This window comes from Leuresthes tenuis, unplaced genomic scaffold (genome assembly GCF_036924035.1).
Source record: "Leuresthes tenuis unplaced genomic scaffold, fLeuTen1.0.hap1 SCAF_50, whole genome shotgun sequence".
NCBI classification, from domain to species: domain Eukaryota; kingdom Metazoa; phylum Chordata; class Actinopteri; order Atheriniformes; family Atherinopsidae; genus Leuresthes; species Leuresthes tenuis.
Window position 1 is genome coordinate 15,399 of NW_027325404.1, and position 20,440 is coordinate 35,838.

Below are 20,440 nucleotides of genomic sequence, written 5' to 3' on the forward strand. Positions count from 1 at the left end.
AGTCAGCAGTAAAAGCTGTACTCCACCGGTGTGTTAAGTGCTAGTAACCTCTGACACCGAAGATTGAAACATCCTTACTGAGACCTGCGATGAAGATGATCATACACATGCTGTGAACCATGGAAGAAACTGTTTGTTGTTTGTATTTTCTTATTTGTAACCAGCATGTGCACATTGTATCTTGATTTCACAGGAAGCAATAATACAGGGCTGCTGTATTTTTCCCTGTGTGAAAGGCCTCATTGTATGTATCTCACCAAATGATTCAAATGACTCAAAGAACTTTTTTGCTTTCAAAATTTTTCCTCTAGTGACGCTGACTTAGAGAGGGATGAAGATAATCATATTTAATTGTTCATGTTTTGATTGTTTATCATTGGACCCTTTATCACTATGATGCCTGCATTTTAAACTCACGTTGTGTGCAAATGCAGGCTGATGTTTTACAGATAAAGTTATTATTTTCCTTGTTTCTTTTGGGTTGATTAATATAATGGTATTATTATAATCAAAAGGGAGGAATGTAATGGAAAATAATTCTTATATGCATTGTATTGAGTGTTACTGTGTATAACCTGCAAATGACCGAGCTGCAAGGTACCACCCTGCCCTGTTTTCTTAAATTCCTCTTTACAATGGTGGGCTTGTTATTATGAGATAGCTGCACTTTAGGGGGGACAGGGTTAGGCTGGTATTTACGAGTGTGTCTGGGTAACCTCAACTAATGGTTGGGGAGGAAAGTTAGAAGAACAATCAATTATACCCAAAAACAGATGACGTGATGAGTGGGCAATATAACTGTGTGTTTTTGCTTCAGTGGTCAGAGCAACTCTGTATTCTGTACTGTGTTGTTCTCTCTTGCAAGATATTATTATTAAAGCCTCTTATCTCCTCAAAAGAAAATAACTGACTCCCCAAGTGCAAGTGTCAGGACAAATGATCAAACTTCTCCAAGCTTCAGTCTGCAGAGAGGTACAAGACAGGGTTGCCCAATCTCGCCCTCACTTTTTGCTATTTTCATCGAACCTTTAGCAGCTGCTATCAGACAAGATAGAAATATTAAAGGCATCCAACCCCAAAATATTGAGCATAAAATAAGTCTTTATGCTGATGATGTATTACTTTTCCTTCAGAACTCACAGACGTCTCTCACTCACACGATCACACTCATAAATAAATTCTCAGCACTTTCTGACTACTCTATCAATTGGTCTAAGACCACAGTTCTGCCCATTAACTATAGGGACCAGAATATACCTTCGATCACTTTACAGTCAGGAAATATTAGATATTTAGGCATAAACATTTCCTCCAGGCTCTCAGGGCTAACAAAGCTAAATTATGTGCAATTATTAAAGACAGTAGAGGACGATCTCTCTCGTTTGAAGTCCTTACCTATATCACTTATGGGGAGAGTTACAACCATTAAAATGATGATACTACCAAAAGTTAACTATTTGTTCTCAATGATCCCCATAAAACCATCTGCTACTTGGTTTAAGTCACTAGGTTCATGCATCTCCAAATTTCTGTGGAAAAACAAACCACCACGTATTAGTTTAAAAACCCTACAGAAGACCAAGGACAGTGGTGGATTAGATTTACCTAATTTTCAGCACTATTCCTTAGCCAATAGGTTACAGTATATATCAAAATGGTTTAAACCTAGCCCAATAGATGAACCATGGATAAATATAGAACAAGCATTGTGTGATAATCTGGAAATCTCTGACCTGCCACTTATTAGTCAAAACGTAAAAAATCACAAATGTTTCAAAAGCATTAACATCAGCACCTCTCTGACAGCCTGGTAGGAATTTCTTAAAATAACAAAGTCTTCACTTGTCCCGTGTAAGCTTACACCCATCTGGAACAATCCTGACATCCTGCAAAACAAAAAAATGCTAAACTTTACTCTGTGGAAGATCAAAGGAATCAAACATCTGGAACATATAATCCAAAATGGACATTTTATTTCATTTGATGAGCTCATATCACAACATGAGATAGGCAGCAATAAATTCCTAGAATATCAACAACTTAAGTCTATAATAACAAAGAAATATATCCTCCACCAACCAGACTTACAACTCCCGATTAGGGTAGTAGAATTTCTAAGCATCTGCACCCCAAAACTACTATCAAAAATATATAAATTATTGTCTAAGATAGATGACACAATGTCTCTACCGTCCTCAAAATGGGAGGCAGATTTATCCATCAGTTCTAGTCATAGCTTCTGGCCACATATATGTTTGAACACCTTCAGAATGACTCGAAATCCTAATTTACAGCTCATACAATACAAAATTATTCATAGAACACACTATACAGGACAAAGGATGTTCAGGATGGGTCTAACACACTCAAACATCTGCTCACATTGCACAGATAACACACCTGATGATTATGCACACGCTTTGTGGTTTTGTGCGCCTGTCCAGAGGTTCTGGCTTGAAGTCTTTGCGGACCTATCAACATGACTAAAGTGTAGCATTCCTGCATGCCCCACACTGTGCATACTGGGTGACTTAGACAACATCAATGTGGAATTTAGCTTAGCACACATGATCCTCACAGTGTTATGTATAGCAAAGAAAACTATTCTCATGAACTGGAAAGCGAAGAACAATCTGTGTATTAACCAGTTTAGAAATTTTCTTTTAGATTATATTAGCATGGAAACAATGTTTGCTTCCTCAAAACATCAATTGGCTGAATTTCATTCTCTCTGGTCCCTTCTGATTAGCTTGATCACATAGTGGTGGTGGTGGGTTGCTGTCCCGTCGCTCTGGGCGGTTGGGTTTGTGCTGGGGGGGGCTGTGTGGCTTCGGGCGTCTGGTGGTCTCTCGGGTCGTGGGGAAATACAGCAGCCCTGTATTATTGCTTCCTGTGAAATCAAGATACAATGTGCACATGCTGGTTACAAATAAGAAAATACAAACAACAAACAGTTTCTTCCATGGTTCACAGCATGTGTATGATCATCTTCATCGCTGGTCTCAGTAAGGATGTTTCAATCTTCGGGGTCAGAGGTTACTAGCACTTAACACACCGGTGGAGTACAGCTTTTACTGCTGACTCTTATCTTTGTCCTTCCGGGCGTGTTGGTTAGGCTGATGTATGTCAGGGTGGAAGTCATCTACTGGTTCTGGTACCTTCTTACAGTGACTGGCATGAATCCAGGTTGCTCTCTCTGCAACTTTAACAGCTGTGTGAGTGACCAGTAGCACCTGGAACGGGCCTTGCCAACGTTTGGACTTCCAATGTTTCCTGCGAAGTTCCTTCACCACCTGTCATCTGGTTGGAGTGGTGTGTTTTCTGTGGCTGGAAGGGCTGCTTTTACTGCCTGTGAAACTTGAGATAGAACAGTGGAAAGGTTTCGACAGTAAGACAACATAGCATCATCACAAACAGTTGTGGAAGGGAGGGGTCTGGTTACAGGTCCCAATCCCAGGTTAGGAGGTCTGCCAAATAAAATTTCAAATGGGCTGAGATTCACTTGAGCTCTGATTCTCATTCTCATGTAGATAAGCACAATAGGTAATGCTTTTGTCCATGGCAGACCTGTTTCTTCACAACATTTGGCTAACTTGGACTTTAATGTACCATTTTCTCTTTCCACAGCACCTCCACTCTGTGGATGATAAGCACAATGTGTGCGCAAGGTTATTCCCAGGAATTTACCAACCTCAGTCAATGCAGTGTTTACAAAATGTGTGCCATTATCACTGCTGATCTTCTCTGGAATGCCCCATCTAGGAATGATTTCTGTTTAGCAGTGCTTTAGTCACTGCATTACTGTTTGCATGTTTTGCAGGGAAAACTTCAACCCATTTACTAAACACGTCCACTATTACTAGTGCATATTTCTTTCCTTCAGCTGGTGTGAGTTCAACAAAATCCATCATCAAATGTTCAAAAGGTTTCTCTGGTGGAGGGTGTGCAACTTGCGATGTGTGTAATGCCTTTCCTACATTATGTGTGGCACAAACCATACATGACTGACAGTATTTTTGCGCATATGAACTGAACCCTTTTGTGAACCACTGAGCAGTGAGTGCATTCAGCATCCCCCCTTTTGACACATGGTTCAACCCATGTGTCAATTTTGAAAAATGAGGAAAAAAATGTTTAGGTAGACAGGGTTTACCATCAGGTCCCATCCAAACACCATCCGTATGAGTTGCACCCACAGAGGACCAAATGCGTCCAGAGGACCAAATTTCATCTGCAGAGGCAAAAGTTTGCAAAGCATGGAGATCTGTGAGGGAGTCTTCTGCCTGCAAAGAGAGGGAAGCGAAAACAGGAAAAAAATTAGCTGCTTGCTTAGCTGCAGCATCAGCTCTGGCATTGCCACAAGCAACAGGATCGTCTGAGTTAGTGTGAGCCGTACACTTACAGACCGAGATTGCTGTAGGCAAAAGGATCGCATCAAGAAGATCAGAAACCTGCTTGGAGTTCAGAATAGTTTTACCATCTGATTTAAGGAAATGCCTGTGTTTCCACAGCGCACCAAAGTCATGAACAACACCAAAAGCATATCTGGAATCTGTGTAAATAGTGACAGACTTACCAGCTGCCAACTTACAAGCTTCAGTAAGTGCAATAAGCTTAGTAGTTTGAGCAGAGAAATGTTTAGGAAGAGAACCAGACAACAAAGTGTCATGTGAAGAACATACTGCAAACCAAACACAGTTAGTACCTGTGGCTGGATCACGCAAAGCTGATCCATCTACAAAAAGAATCATGTCAGAGTTTGGAAGAGGAGTCTCTAAAAGATCAGGTCGGGGTGTACAAACTTGTTCCAAAACAGCTTCACAGTCATGAGGCTCCCCATCCTCAGGAGTCGGAAGCAAAGTAGCAGGATTCAGAACAGTACAACGTTTAACAGTGACATTTGGCATATCACGGAGCACAGAGGTGTATCTGAGCCAACAAGCAGTTGAAAGATGTGAAGTTTTCTGCTCGAGAAGAATAATGGCAACAGCATGAGGAACCAAAACAGTCAAATTAGCGTAGCCCACAATATCTTGGGAGGCCAGGACAGCTTTCTCTGCAGCTGCAACAGCACGAAGACAACCAGGCAGGCCTGCAGCCACAGAGTCCAGTTTTGCTGAGAAATGAGCCACTGGCCTTTGCCTGCCCCATGTTCCTGCATAAGAACAGATGTCATACAACCATGCTTCTCATCAACTGCCTGTATGAAAGGTTTATGAGGATCTGGAATGCCAAGTGTTGGTGCTGTTTGAAGAGCCAGCTTAAGCTGACTAAAGGCTGATTCAGCCTCAGGAGTCCATGGAACACGATCAGCTGACTGGAGCTGCATGTCAGAACTGCAGCTGCCTTTACCATGGATAAGAGCACCTAAGAGAGCTTCGAGAAAAGAGTAGTTAGGAATAAAGTTCCTGCAGTAAGATGTTATACCTAAGAATGACATAAGCTGTTTTTTAGTAACCGGTTTAGGAATGATCTGAACTGCAGCAACATCCATCCATCCATTTTCTATACCGACAGTCCGTTAATCGGGTAGCGGGTGGGCTGGAGCCTATCCCAGCAGTCATCGGGCGAAAGGCGGGGTACACCCTGGACAGGTCGCCAGTCCATCGCAGGGCCACATAGAGACAAACGAGACAAACAACCATGCATACTCACACTCACTACGGACAATTTGGAGTCAACAATTAACCTGACATGCATGTTTTTGGATGGTGGGAGGAAGCCAGAGTACCTGGAGAGAACCCACGCATACACGGGGAGAACATGCAAACTCCACACAGAAAGGCCCCAGGCAGGGATCGAACCTGGAACCCTCTTGCTGTGAGGTGACAGTGCTAACCACCACACCACCGCGCAGCCCTGCAGCAACATGTTTAGGAGAAAGTGAGCGCCCATCCTTAGAAATCACATGACCCAAAAAGGTGACTTCGTCCTGTACAAACTGTAACTTAGAAAGGCTGGCTTTATGGCCATAAGAAGGAAGATGTTTCAACAGATTCACTGTCTTTTTCACACTGTTGTTTAGATGGACCACATAAAAGGATGTCATCCGCATACTGCAAAAGAGCAGAGCCTGTGGTTGATTGAAGTTAATCCAGACTAGCTTTGAGGGCAGCATTGTAAATAGTGGGACTTTCACAGTACCCCTGGCATAACCGGGTAAAAGTCCAAGATCTCCCTTCAAACTAAAAAGCAAACCAAAATGGGCTATGAGGGTGCACTGGCGACAAGTCAACCACTGAGAAAAACTGTGCATCTGATGTAATTTGAGACAAAATAGTGTGTGGGTTGGGCACAGTAGGAGCATGTGGCTGAACTGCAGCATTCACCGCTTGGAGGTCCTGTACAAAACGCCATTCATCTGGCTGGCCAGCATCTTTAATCTTTTTAACAGGAAACAATGGAGTAAGCACAGGTGAATTTTCAAAAGGAACAATAACGCCTGTTTTCTGAAAAGATTGAAAAACAGGTTTAATCCCTTTAATTGCTTCAGGCTTAAAAGGGTATTGTTTTTTACATGGACAAAAGTCTGATTTAGGGGTGACAATTACTGGTTCACAGCCTTTTATCAACCTCACATCATATTTGCTCTTAGCCCAAAGATCATTGGGCACTTCAGCCAACATGGGTATCGAAGACAAATCTGTTTCAGTTAAAAAACATGCTTCAAAATGTGATTCTGTGGTAGGAATTAAGTCCACAGTTCTTTGACAATGCATTGTACTCAAAAATGTTTTTTTGTATGCTGACAATCGTTCAGAAAACATCAAATTTGGATCAGCAGGTGAAACAGTCCACTCCATTTCTTTTTGACATGTAGCAACAAACTCTCCCACACCTTGTCACTGCCAGTGTGTACGTTTGGCCAAGGAAATGTGAGGGCGAGTACCACAAACATTAAAAAAATCAAAGTGCTCTGGAGTCAATAAAGTAGGCGCACATATTTTTTCACTTCTTCTCATAGTCATTGTCAGGCCCCAAAGAAATGTGTGATGTGCAGTGCAAATCAGTAGGTTGCATGAAATCAGAAAGGGGTGAAACTAACGCTTTTTCTTCTTCCACTAGTTGTTGTGAAAAAGGAGAGCTGGGAAGTTTCCACTCATAAGCATATGTAAGTGCCGATGAATCAAACTGCACTGCTGTGAAAAAAGGCTGTAACATAACCTTAACACCCTCTGGTGTAGAAGTTAAAATAATGCCTAATTTACACATGAGATCACAGCCCATCAGGTTAATGGGACACAACTCTGATAACAAAAATGAGTGTTTGAAGGAGAGCTCATCGGGAGTGACAACACGCAATGGGCATTGTCATTTTCTCCTTCACAACCTGGCCTGATGCAGACATACAGTAAACGTGGTTTCCACTTAACTTTGGAGGACAATCAAACTCCCCTGACGTCACTACTGACGAACATAAGTTCCTATATTCTGAGAGAAATATCTTTGCTCTAGGACGGAAATAGCATGCAAAACTTTACTACGTGAATCACAGTCGGCAAGCGTTGCTTCACTACACAGAGCAGGAAGAATGTGTGAGTGTGTTTGTGCTATCACCCATTAGTGGAGGCTCCGCTGCCGCGTGACGTCCAGAACCTGCCTCCCACCCTCAGTCAGCCTTTTGCCCAATTTCATCACTGTTTAGCTGTGGACAGTCCTTCTTCCAGTGTCCAGTCTGGCCACAGTAAAAACAAATATTCGGATCATAGCTCTGGCGTGGCCCATTTCGACCTCCTCTCCCACACGTCCACGTCTTCGACTTCGGCCTCGTCCTCTGTTTACACCAACTGCGTAATACATGGTCATTGTTGCCAAATGCAGCTCCTTTTCACACTTGTCCCTTTTGGTTGTCTTACGCGTCTCAACTTGGTTCTGAGCATGGCGAGCATATCGGCGAACGTCAGCCAAACGAGGACCCTCACACCATCCCACGTAAATGTTCTTTACTTCAGTGGCGACATCTATATAATATTGTCTGGGTCCCGTTAAAACATGTATTTTTCCCATCTAATTCCTTGTTTGCTTTAAGTATTCCCCATTTTCTATCCCATCAGTTGCCAACCAGTTTGTATGGAGTACACTGGAGCAACTTGACTGATCAGTAAAACACTGCTTTTGTTGTCACCGCAAGGCTTCCCCCGTCGGTTGTTTCACTGAGACACTACTGAGTAACTACAACTCAACACAGTTTATACACATAACATTCATATACATACTAACAAACAAACAAACAATAATTTATCGCAATTTTCTCATCTCTGTTTGAACGTACACCCAGGTAAATATTCCTGTAGTCTTCTCATACCGACTATGGACCCATTCATTGTTTAACTTCACTGTTTTGCAAATCCTAATTGAATATTACACATTGACATTGAACTTTACTGGATAAGCAGGTCTTCATTGCATTCAGCAGCCTATATGTGAGCATCTATGTGTAAGCTGTTCTTCTTTGCATTTATCAGCAGCAAGCAATTCTTCACTGCACATGCATATGTAAATAGTAAAACAATTCCAATGTGTTAGCGAAACCTTCTATATCACAGTGGTTTCTAAGATCTATTTTAAGTTCTTTGCCATCAGTGAGATGACATAGTTTACAAAGTGTGTCAAATTATCACTGAAGATCTTTTCAGGAATTTCAAATCTAGAAATGAGTTATTTTACGCGTGATTTTGCTACTGAGAGTGCATCTGCTTGTGCACATGGAAATATTTCAGACCATTTGGTAAAAACCTCTGTTGTCACTGAGCAGAATCGTTTCCCTTAACATTAATTTAGTTCAATGAAATCTACACAATAATGAAATAATGAAATACAAACAAATATGTTGAAAAAGATACACTGGCTTAGGGAATTATCTTCGTTTTGGTCTTAGATTGCCCTGTGGAATGTATTTTGCACATATTTGACCTGCTAGACAAAACTTTATTCATTTATTTATTCTAAAAAAAAAAATTCAATAATTAGTAAAACCATATGCTGTAAAAACCTTGTTCATTATTGCTTCCATCCCTCCTGTTGAGACATGACATGGTCCGTGGCTCAATACTGCAGCATATTTAAACAAATTCTTTGGCAGTATGGTTTTCCTTCCGGTCATTCATACGAGTCTATTGTAGATGGCAATTGAATAACATCTAATAATGCTAAAATATTTGTAGTTTATACATTTAGCTGTGGATGTCAACATACCTGTTTTTCCAATGCTGTGTTAACACATGTACAGTTGAGAAGGCATACTGACTGTCAGTGTAAACGTTAACAACCTTTTTGTTATTTAATTTACAAGCTTCAGTTAAAGCTACCAATTTGACTGCTTGAACAGAGTAATTTTTTGGTAGTGGTTGTTTTAAGAAAACTTCAGTTTCTGTTACTACTGCAAATCCTGTAGCATTTGTGCCATCAGGGTTTTTTGCTTGACCTGTTGAATAAATATAGTTATTTCTGCATTTTCATAACGTATATCAGTTAAGTCTGGCCTGGGTAAAACACTGATGGTTATTTCTGACATGCAATCATGAGGCTTTCCATCTGTGGGGTAGGTAGCAGTGTGGATGGATTAAGTGTAGCACATCTCTCGACAACAAGGTGTGGCTGTGAAAGAAGAACTGTTATGTAGGAGAGATGTCTGGTAAAGATATTTTGTTAAGTAACCATATCACAGCCACTGCATGAGGTACCTTAAGTGTTAATGGGTGAAATAACACCATTATTGTTGATGCCTGCACTGCCAATGGCTTCTGGCCATTGATTCAAAAGTACGATCTCGTCCCTGTTTCCCCCTTTCAGTGGACACTGGCCCCTAATTACCGCAATTCAGCAGGGGGTCTTTCATTAGGAGTACTGGACTCCCCCGTGCACGGTTTCAGCTCCGACCCTGGAAAGCGGAAAAAACGTTGAGATCTGGTTTGAGGACCCAATTGTTGAGAAAAGTCTCTCAATGAGACTCAGAGTTGCTGGAGTCAGTTAATGCAAATGTTTAATCTTGCAGCAAGTTCAAGAATGTGTGTGTGTATGGGTGTATGTGTGCGAACGTGTGTGAGTTTGTGTGTGTGAGAGTTTAAAGAACCTGTTATCCACAGGCAGGTCTTAACTAGTATGGCACAGGTCCAGCCTGTCTCATCTTTTTTGGAAGGTCCAGCGCTCGGCCGTAACCCTTCTGTCTGTTTGGACTCTCACATACATTCGGTTAATCATAGAAAAACGAGAACAAAACTTTTTAGCCCCTTAAATTCATAAAACAGACATGGTGCAGTTATTTCCATTCTAGAAAATAAGAGTAATCACCACCATTCCTATAAATTCTGGATATTCTAACAATCTGAATCTTTTTTAAATGTTCGATGAAGCCCTTTGCTGTTCTGTTTAGAGACTCAGCTGATCATAAACCAAGTTTTGCTCTTGAACCAAGCTTCTAAACTCTTCACCTTTTTCATTTCTCAGTTAGTATTCACTTTAAAACTGATTAAAAGAAAAATTAAATGAATGCCTATCAACAAATGTGGGATCTAAACTCTAGTGCTTTCTCTAAAATAATTTCCTTTCTCAATTCAGAAATGTGTGTGTGTAAGTCACAACACCCGTGACACCAAAACGGCTTTCTTTTCTCTCTTTTCTCTACACTCTGCACTGTGAGCACACACACCAAATCAGAAAGGCTTTTTTCTCTCTTTTCTACATTATGGACTGTGGGGACAGTCCATAATGTGTGCCAGGGCGTTGTCTCACGTATTAGATTATGCTTAAGATACGAATGGGTTTATCAGTCACATCAGAATCCATACATACTGATCCTCCCGTAATAAAATGGTCGGATCTTATCAAACACACTTTGTTTCTTGTGACAAGTCAGCGAAACAGCGTATACACGTCAAGACACTGAATCAAGTTTGCCACAAGAACTCATAAGTTTGGCAGTATTGCTCTGCCGTCAGCAATCATACACCCATTTTATTTTCATGAGACATGTGCAGGCACCTGTTCATCTACTGTTCTATCACTATGAATTAGTTTATCTATTATCAATAAGGATACTTCTACAACTACTATCAAAGTATGTCCAGACTTCTTATGTTGTCAGTTGCTATATATGAATAAGTGGGTTGCTACTGAAAAGCATTAAGCATGTCACACAGCCCAAACATATAACATTTCAGGACACACCACACAGTTAACAACCACAGTGAAGCGTGTCAAAGCCCAAACATGTAACATTCAACAGGACACTTACACAACACATTCAAATCAAACAGTCAGACAACATACAAGAACATATACCCCAGCCGGCATTGCTCCCTGCCTATTTTCCTACAACTCACTATGTGTGCGCACACCTTTATTCACAAACTCTTCAACTTATACTCTTTTACCGAAGCTGCTACAGCTCGATTGGCCAAATACCCTTAGATCCTATTTCGGTGAATTTGACATCTGCCTTGTATGTAACAGATTAGCGGTTTAGCAGTTTTAATTTAGTTTGAGTGAAGGAATTCATTTTATAGCAAAATCCGAAATCGTGAAGAACTCATGAAAGTAAGCTTATTCTCGGATTCCTGAAACTTTAGATTTGCTCTTTCTTTTACTGCAAAGTACAACGTTGAGCAGCACTAATGAGTTGTTTCTATTTTTGGCAGGCTTTACCTTTGCGGATGAAGCCCTTTCTGTCTGTGCAAAAGAAATCTTGTTACTGTGCAGAGTGACTTCTCTGAGTAGAGTCGCCTTACTTGTTGCGACTGTGCCGATGTTCGAAGCTGGAGTGCAAAGTTGTTGCTTGAATGGTGCTCGCTGGAGCGTGTGGTAGTGTAAAGTTATACCATTTAAAAGGGCTGAAGAGTGCTCAGTGCAGCGGGTGGGCGGAGGTGCAAAGTGACACTATGGCCATAAAAAGAACACCGCTACAAGTGCGCATTTTGCCAGGAAGGGCCCTCGGACGTGAACCAGTGGACAGTTATCGCTTCTCGGCCTTTTGGCTAAGATGAAGTGTAGTATCTGTTCTTATCAGTTTAATGTCTGATATGTCCTCTATGCGAGGACTACATATTAAATGGATTTTTATCAATAGGAGTTGAAAAAGGAGCTTGCTCCGTTCACTCCAAGCATCGACCCGGTACTGCAGTGCCGCTGGGAACGGTGCGCTCTCCTCTGCTCTTGTGAAAAAGCAAACAGCGGTGCAGGATGGAACTTTCTTTTAATCTGCTGAGAAAAGAGAGTGAATGCGAAGCAGACTTTAACACGGCTCTGGGAGCGAGCCGAGTGCGGGCTAACCGGGACAATTGCTTGAAAGAAACGCGACACCGAATGAGCAGTCAGAACAAAGCCTCAATACGGTGTTCCTGTGTTGTTTGTGGCTGCCTTGTCTTTTGCACAGAGTAAAAGACAAGGCAGCCATCGAATAGGGCCCGATTGTTCCTACTTGGTCAGCCGAGGAGCAAGGGGGGGAGCAAGCGTCTCAACCAAGCAAAGCTCACCATGGGGAAGGTGGCTATGCCAACTAGCCTGATGCCCTGCTCCCGCAGTGATGGATAATCGTACACTGGTTTCTCTTCATAATGTACAAGTCTTTCGCCTTTTACTAAAGACTTCCGTGGAGAGCAGCACTAATGAATTGTTTCTATTTTTGGCAGGCTTTACCTTTGCGGGTGAAGCCCTTTCTGTCTGTGCAAAAGAAATCTTGTTACTGTGCAGAGTGACTTCTCTGAGTAGAGTCGCCTTACTTGTTGCGACTGTGCCGATGTTGCTTGAATGGTGCTCGCTGGAGCGTGCGGTAGTGTAAAGTTATACCATTTAAAAGGGTTGAAGAGTGCTCAGTGCAGCGGGTGGGCGGAGGTGCAAAGTGACACTATGGCCATAAAACGAACACCGCTACAAGTGCGCATTGTGCCAGGAAGGGCCCTCGGACGTGAACCAGTGGACAGATATCGCTTCTCGGCCTTTTGGCTAAGATCAAGTGTAGTATCTGTACTTATCAGTTTAATATGTGATATGTCTATGCAAGGACTACATATTAAATGGATTTTTATCAATAGGATTTGAAAAAGGAACGGTGCGCTCTCCTCTGCTCTTGTGAAAAAGCAAACAGCGGTGCAGGATGGAAGTTTCTTTTAATCTGCTGAGAAAAGAGAGTGAATGCAAAGCAGACTTTAACACGGCTCTGGTAGCGAGCCGAGTGCGGGCTAACCAGGAGAATTGCTTGAAAGATACGCGACACCGAATGAGCGGTCAGAACAAAATCTCAATACGGTGTTCTTGTGGTGTTTTTATAAAATGCGGTGTAAAAAAAGGTGTGAATGCCCCATAGAAAACTAAAAGGTGGAGCGGAAGTGTTCGGCTGCAAGAAGGTGTGAATGTCCGACTATATTTGGTGAAAAGCAGGTGAAGCAAGGTCTGAATGCCCAACCTTACATCATCAAAAGCGAGATAAGAGGTTTTTGGCTGCAAGAAGGCCATAGTTTGCCAAAAGCGGGTAAGGTGCGAATGATCGGCTAAATATCAACAAAAGTGGGGGCGGAGGTCTTCGGATGCAAGTGGGTGTGAATATCCCACCATACAAGTATGGTGGAGAGGAAGCTGTGAATGGCCGACCATAGTTTGCAAAAAGCGGGTGAGAAAAGGTGCGAATGTCCAACCATACATGATCAAAACAGGGAGCGGAGGTGTTTTGCTGCGACAAGGTGTGAATGTCCACCCATAATTAATGAAAAGCGGGCAACAAGTAGGTTCGAATGCCCAACCATACATCATCAAAAGCAGGAGTGGATGTGTTCGGCTACAAGAAGGTTTGAATGTCCGAGCATAGTTTGTAAAAAGCGGGTAAGAAAAGGTTCGAATGCCCGAACATACACCATCAAAAGAGGGAGCGGAGGTGTTCCGCTGAAAGACGGTGTGAATGTCCGACCATAGTTGGTAAAAAGCGGGTAAGAAAAGGTTCGAATGCCCGAATATGTACCATCAAAACGGAAGCGGAGGTGTTCGGCTGTAAGAAGTTGTGAATGTCCGACCAAAGTTTGTAAAAAGCAGTTAAGAAAAGGTTCGAATATCCAACCAAACATAATCAAAAGTGGGAGCAGAGCTGTTCGACTGCAAGTAGGTGTGAATGTCCACCCATAATTCCTGAAAAATGGGTAAGAAAAGGTGCGAATGCCCAACCATACATCATCAAAAGAAGAAGTGGATGTGTTCTGCTACAAGAAGGTTTGAATATCCGACCATAGTTTGTAAAAAGTGGGTAAGAAAAAGTTCGAATGCCCGAACATACACCATCAAAAGAGGGAGCGGAGGTGTTCCGCTGTAAGATGCTGCGAATGTCCGACCATAGTTGGTAAAAAGCGGGTAAAAAAAGGTTAAAAAACCCGACTGTACACAATCAATAGCGGAAGCGGAGTTGTTCGGCTACAAGAAGGTGTGAAAGTCCACCAATAATTACTGAAAAATGGGTAAGAAAAGGTGTGAATGCCCAACTATACATCATCAAAAGCAGAAGTGGATGTGTTCGGCCACAAGAAGGTTTGAATGTCCGACCATAGTTTGTAAAAGGCGGGTAAGAAAAGGTTCGAATGCCCGTACATACACAATCAAAAGAGGGAGCGGAGGTGTTTCGCTGCAAGAAGGTGTGAATGTCCGAGCATAGTTTGTAAAAAGTGGGTGAGAAAAGGTTCGAATGCCAGAACATACACCATCAAAAGAGGGAGCGGAGGTGTTCCGCTGTAAGAAGGTGTGAATGTCCGACCATAGTTGGTAAAAAGCGGGTAAGAAAAGGTTCGAATGCCAAAATATACACCATCAAAAGCGGAAGCCGAGGTGTTCGGCTGCAAGTAGGTGTGAATGTCAGATCATAATTTGCAAAAAGCTGATGAGAAATGTGTGAATGACCGACAATAATTGCTGAAAAATGTGTTAGAAAAGGTAAGAATGCCGGACCATTCATCATCAAAAGCGGGAGAAGAGGTGTTCGGCTGCAAGAAGCTGTGAATGTCCAGCCATAATTACTCAAAAACGGGTAAGAAAAGGTAGTATTGCCAGACCATAAATGATCAAAAAAGGGAGCGGAGGTTTTCCGCTGTAAGAAGGTGTGAATATCCGACCATAATTGGTAAAAAGCGGGTAAGAAAAGGTGCAAATGCCCGACAATGTATGATCAAAAGAGGGAGCGGAGGTTATCGGCTGCAAGAAGGTCTAAATGTCCAACCATAATTTGTAAAAACCGGGGAAGAAAAGGCTCCGAAGCCCAACTATACACCATCAAAAGCGGGAGCGGAGGTGTTCAGCTGCAAGAAGGTCTGAATGTCCATCAATAATTGCTAGAAAACATGAAAAAAAAATTTCGAATATCCAACCGCACATGATCATAAGTGGGAGAAGAGGTGTTCAGCTGCAAGAAGGTGTGAATGTCCACCCATAATTCCTCAAAAATGGGTAAGAAAAGGTGCGAATGCCCAACCATACATCATCAAAAGAAGAAGTGGATGTGTTCTGCTACAAGAAGGTTTGAATGTCCGACCATAGTTTGTAAAAAGTGGGTAAGAAAAAGTTCGAATGCCCGAACATACACCATCAAAAGAGGGAGCGGAGGTGTTCCGCTGTAAGATGCTGCGAATGTCCGACCATAGTTGGTAAAAAGCGGGTAATAAAAGATTAAAAAAACCCGACTGTACACAATCAATAGCGGAAGCGGAGTTGTTCGGCTACAAGAAGGTGTGAAAGTCCACCAATAATTACTGAAAAATGGGTAAGAAAAGGTGTGAATGCCCAACTATACATCATCAAAAGCAGAAGTGGATGTGTTCGGCCACAAGGTTTGAATGTCCGACCATAGTTTGTGAAAAGTGGGTAAGAAAAAGTTCGAATGCCCGAACATACACCATCAAAAGAGGGAGCGGAGGTGTTCCGCTGTAAGATGCTGCGAATGTCCGACCATAGTTGGTAAAAAGCGGGTAAGAAAAGGTTAAAAAACCCGACTGTACACAATCAATAGCGGAAGCGGAGTTGTTCGGCTACAAGAAGGTGTGAAAGTCCACCAATAATTACTGAAAAATGGGTAAGAAAAGGTGTGAATGCCCAACTATACTTCATCAAAAGCAGAAGTGGATGTGTTCGGCCACAAGAAGGTTTGAATGTCCGACCATAGTTTGTAAAAGGCGGGTAAGAAAAGGTTCGAATGCCCGTACATACACAATCAAAAGAGGGAGCGGAGGTGTTTCGCTGCAAGAAGGTGTGAATGTCCAGCCATAATTACTCAAAAACGGGTAAGAAAAGGTAGTATTGCCAGACCATAAATGATCAAAAAAGGGAGCGGAGGTTTTCCGCTGTAAGAAGGTGTGAATATCCGACCATAATTGGTAAAAAGCGGGTAAGAAAAGGTGCAAATGCCCGACAATGTATGATCAAAAGAGGGAACAGAGGTTTTCGGCTGCAAGAAGGTCTAAATGTCCAACCATAATTTGTAAAAACCGGGGAAGAAAAGGCTCGGAAGCCCAACTATACACCATCAAAAGCGGGAGCGGAGGTGTTCAGCTGCAAGAAGGTCTGAATGTCCATCAATAATTGCTAGAAAACATGAAAAAAATTTTTCGAATATCCAACCGCACATGATCATAAGTGGGAGAGGAGGTGTTCAGCTGCAAGAAGGTGTGAATGTCCACCCATAATTCCTCAAAAATGGGTAAAAAAAAAGGTGCGAATGCCCAACCATACATCATCAAAAGCAGGACTGGATGTGTTCGGCTACAAGAAGGTTTGAATGTCCGAGCATAGTTTGTAAAAAGCGGGTAAGAAAAGGTTCGAATGCCCGAACATACACCATCAAAAGAGGGAGCGGAGGTGTTCCGCCATAAGAAGGTGTGAATGTCCGACCGTAGTTGGTTAAAATACCCGACTGTACACAATCAATAGCGGGAGCGAATGTGTTCGGCTACAAGAAGGTGTGAATGGCCGACCATTTTTTGTAAATAGCGGGTAAGAAAAGGTGCGAATGCCCGACAATGTATGATCAAAAGAGGGAGCGGAGGTTTTCGGCTAAAAGAAGGTCTGAATTTCCAACCATAATTTGTAAAAACCGGGGAAGAAAAGGCTCGAAAGCCCGACTATACACCATCAAAAGCGGCAGCAGAGGGGTTCAGCTGCAAAGTCTGAATGTCCATCAATAATTGCTAGAAAAAATGAAAGAAAATTTTCAAATATAAAACCGCACATGATCATATGCGGGAGAGGAGGTGTTCAGCTGCAAGAAGGTGTGAATGTCCACCCATAATTCCTGAAAAATGGGTAAAAAAAGGTGCGAATGCCCAACCATACATCATCAAAAGCATGTGTGAATGTCAGATCATAATTTGCAAAAACCTGATTGTGTGCAGCTGAACACCTCTGCTCCCGCTTTTGATGGTGTATAGTCGGGCTTTCGAGGCTTTTCTTCAACGGTGTTTACAAATTATGGTTGGAAATTCAGACCTTGCAGCCGAACACCTCCGCTCCCTCTTTTGATCATACATTGTCGGGCATTCGCACCTTGTCTTACCCGCGTTTTACAAACCATGGTCGGACTTTCACACCTTCTTGTAGCTGAACAGCTCTGCTCCCACTTTTGATTATGTTTGGTTGGATATTCGCACCTTTTCTTAACTGCTTTTTACAAACTTTGGTCGGACGTTCACAACTTCTTACAGCCGAACACCTCCGCTTCCGCTTTCGATGGTATATATTCGGGCATTCGAACCTTTTCTTACCCGCTTTTTACCAACTATGGTCGGACATTCACACCGTCTTTCAGCGGAACACCTCCGCTCCCTCTTTTGATGGTGTATGTTCGGGCATTCGCACCTTTTATTACCCACTTTTTACAAACTATGGTCGTACATTCAAACCTTCTTGTAGCCGAAAACCTCCACTCCCTCTTTTGATCATACTTTGTGGGGCATTCGCACCTTTTCTTACCCGCTTTTTACAAACTATGCTCGGACATTCAAACCTTCTTGTAGCCAAACACATCCACTCCTGCTTTTGTTGATGTATGGTTGGGCATTCGAACCTACTTGTTGCCCGCTTTTCATTAATTATGGGTGGACATTCACACCTTGTCGCAGCCAAACACCTCCGCTCCCTGTTTTGATCATGTATGGTTGGACATTCGCACCTTTTCTTACCCGCTTTTTGCAAACTATGGTCGGCCATTCACAGCTTCCTCTCCACCATACTTGTATGGTGGGATATTCACACCCACTTGCATCCGAAGACCTCCGCCCCCACTTTTGTTGATATTTAGCCGATCATTCGCACCTTACCCGCTTTTGGCAAACTATGGCCTTCTTGCAGCCAAAAACCTCTGATCTCGCTTTTGATGATGTAAGGTTGGGCATTCAGACCTTGCTTCACCTGCTTTTCACCAAATATAGTCGGACATTCACACCTTCTTGCAGCCGAACACTTCCGCTCCACCTTTTAGTTTTCTATGGGGCATTCACACCTTTTTTTACACCGCATTTTATAAAAACACCACAGGAACACCGTATTGAGGCTTTGTTCTGACCGCTCATTCGGTGTCGCGTTTCTTTCAAGCAATTCTCCTGGTTAGCCCGCACTCGGCTCGCTCCCAGAGCCGTGTTAAAGTCTGCTTCGCATTCACTCTCTTTTCTCAGCAGATTAAAAGAAACTTCCATCCTGCACCGCTGTTTGCTTTTTCACAAGAGCAGAGGAGAGCGCACCGTTCCCAGCGGCACTGCAGTACCGGGTCGATGCTTGGAGTGAACGGAGCAAGCTCCTTTTTCAACTCCTATTGATAAAAATCCATTTAATATGTAGTCCTCGCATAGACATATCACATATTAAACTGATAAGTACAGATACTACACTTGATCTTAGCCAAAAGGCCGAGAAGCGATATCTGTCCACTGGTTCACGTCCGAGGGCCCTTCCTGGCACAATGCGCACTTGTAGCGGTGTTCGTTTTATGGCCATAGTGTCACTTTGCACCTCCGCCCACCCGCTGCACTGAGCACTCTTCAACCCTTTTAAATGGTATAACTTTACACTACCGCACGCTCCAGCGAGCACCATTCAAGCAACATCGGCACAGTCGCAACAAGTAAGGCGACTCTACTCAGAGAAGTCACTCTGCACAGTAACAAGATTTCTTTTGCACAGACAGAAAGGGCTTCACCCGCAAAGGTAAAGCCTGCCAAAAATAGAAACAATTCATTAGTGCTGCTCTCCACGGAAGTCTTTAGTAAAAGGCGAAGGACTTGTACATTATGAAGAGAAACCAGTGTACGATTATCCATCACTGCGGGAGCAGGGCATCAGGCTAGTTGGCATAGCCACCTTCCCCATGGTGAGCTTTGCTTGGTTGAGATGCTTGCTCCCCCCCCTTGCTCCTCGGCTGACCAAGTAGGAACAATCGGGCCCTATTTGATGGCTGCCTTGTCTTTTACTCTGTGCAAAAGACAAGGCAGCCACAAACAACACGGGAACACCGTATTGAGGCTTTGTTCTGACTGCTCATTCGGTGTCGCGTTTCTTTCAAGCAATTCTCCCGGTTAGCCCGCACTCGGCTCGCTCCCAGAGCCGTGTTAAAGTCTGCTTCGCATTCACTCTCTTTTCTCAGCAGATTAAAAGAAAGTTTCATCTTAGGCTCCCTGAAACTTCCATCCTGCACCGCTGTTTGCTTTTTCACAAGAGCAGAGGAGAGCGCACCGTTCCCAGCGGCACTGCAGTACCGGGTCGATGCTTGGAGTGAACGGAGCAAGCTCCTTTTTCAACTCCTATTGATAAAAATCCATTTAATATGTAGTCCTCGCATAGAGGACATATCAGACATTAAACTGATAAGAACAGATGTTACACTTGATCTTAGCCAAAAGGCCGAGAAGCGATAACTGTCCACTGGTTCACGTCCGAGGGCCCTTCCTGGCACAATGCGCACTTGTAGCGGTGTTCTTTTTATGGCCATAGTGTCACTTTGCACCTCCGCCCACCCGCTGCACTAAGCACTCTTCAGCCCTTTTAAATGGTATAACTTTACACTACCACACGCTCCAGTGAGCACCATTCAAGCAACAACTTTGCACTCCAGCTTCGAACATCGGCACAGTCGCAACAAGTAAGGCGACTCTACTCAGAGAAGTCACTCTGCACAGTAACAAGATTTCTTTTGCACAGACAGAAAGGGCTTCATCCGCAAAGGTAAAGCCTGCCAAAAATAGAAACAACTCATTAGTGCTGCTCAACGTTGTACTTTGCAGTAAAAGAAAGAGCAAATCTAAAGTTTCAGGAATCCGAGAATAAGCTTACTTTCATGAGTTCTTCACGATTTCGGATTTTGCTATAAAATGAATTCCTTCACTCAAACTAAATTAAAACTGCTAAACCGCTAATCTGTTACATACAAGGCAGATGTCAAATTCACCGAAATAGGATCTAAGGGTATTTGGCTTATCGAGCTGTAGCAGCT

General features: G+C 42.9%; 6 non-coding genes across 6 annotated transcripts; 3 read left to right on the top strand and 3 right to left on the bottom strand.

The window, feature by feature from the left end:
- Nucleotides 1-11,952: 11,952 nt before the first annotated feature.
- LOC140285696 (U2 spliceosomal RNA) lies at nucleotides 11,953-12,143 on the top strand. The gene has a single exon (XR_011910677.1). It is a non-coding gene; the product is annotated as a U2 spliceosomal RNA (small nuclear RNA).
- A 387-nt stretch (nucleotides 12,144-12,530) lies between these two features.
- LOC140285706 (U5 spliceosomal RNA) lies at nucleotides 12,531-12,644 on the top strand. The gene has a single exon (XR_011910686.1). It is a non-coding gene; the product is annotated as a U5 spliceosomal RNA (small nuclear RNA).
- A 275-nt stretch (nucleotides 12,645-12,919) lies between these two features.
- LOC140285684 (U2 spliceosomal RNA) lies at nucleotides 12,920-13,105 on the top strand. The gene has a single exon (XR_011910667.1). It is a non-coding gene; the product is annotated as a U2 spliceosomal RNA (small nuclear RNA).
- Nucleotides 13,106-18,684: 5,579 nt separating this feature from the next.
- On the bottom strand, nucleotides 18,685-18,872 carry LOC140285666 (U2 spliceosomal RNA). The gene has a single exon (XR_011910651.1). It is a non-coding gene; the product is annotated as a U2 spliceosomal RNA (small nuclear RNA).
- A 275-nt stretch (nucleotides 18,873-19,147) lies between these two features.
- Nucleotides 19,148-19,261, bottom strand: LOC140285714 (U5 spliceosomal RNA). The gene has a single exon (XR_011910693.1). It is a non-coding gene; the product is annotated as a U5 spliceosomal RNA (small nuclear RNA).
- A 411-nt stretch (nucleotides 19,262-19,672) lies between these two features.
- Nucleotides 19,673-19,863, bottom strand: LOC140285708 (U2 spliceosomal RNA). The gene has a single exon (XR_011910688.1). It is a non-coding gene; the product is annotated as a U2 spliceosomal RNA (small nuclear RNA).
- Nucleotides 19,864-20,440: the final 577 nt, after the last annotated feature.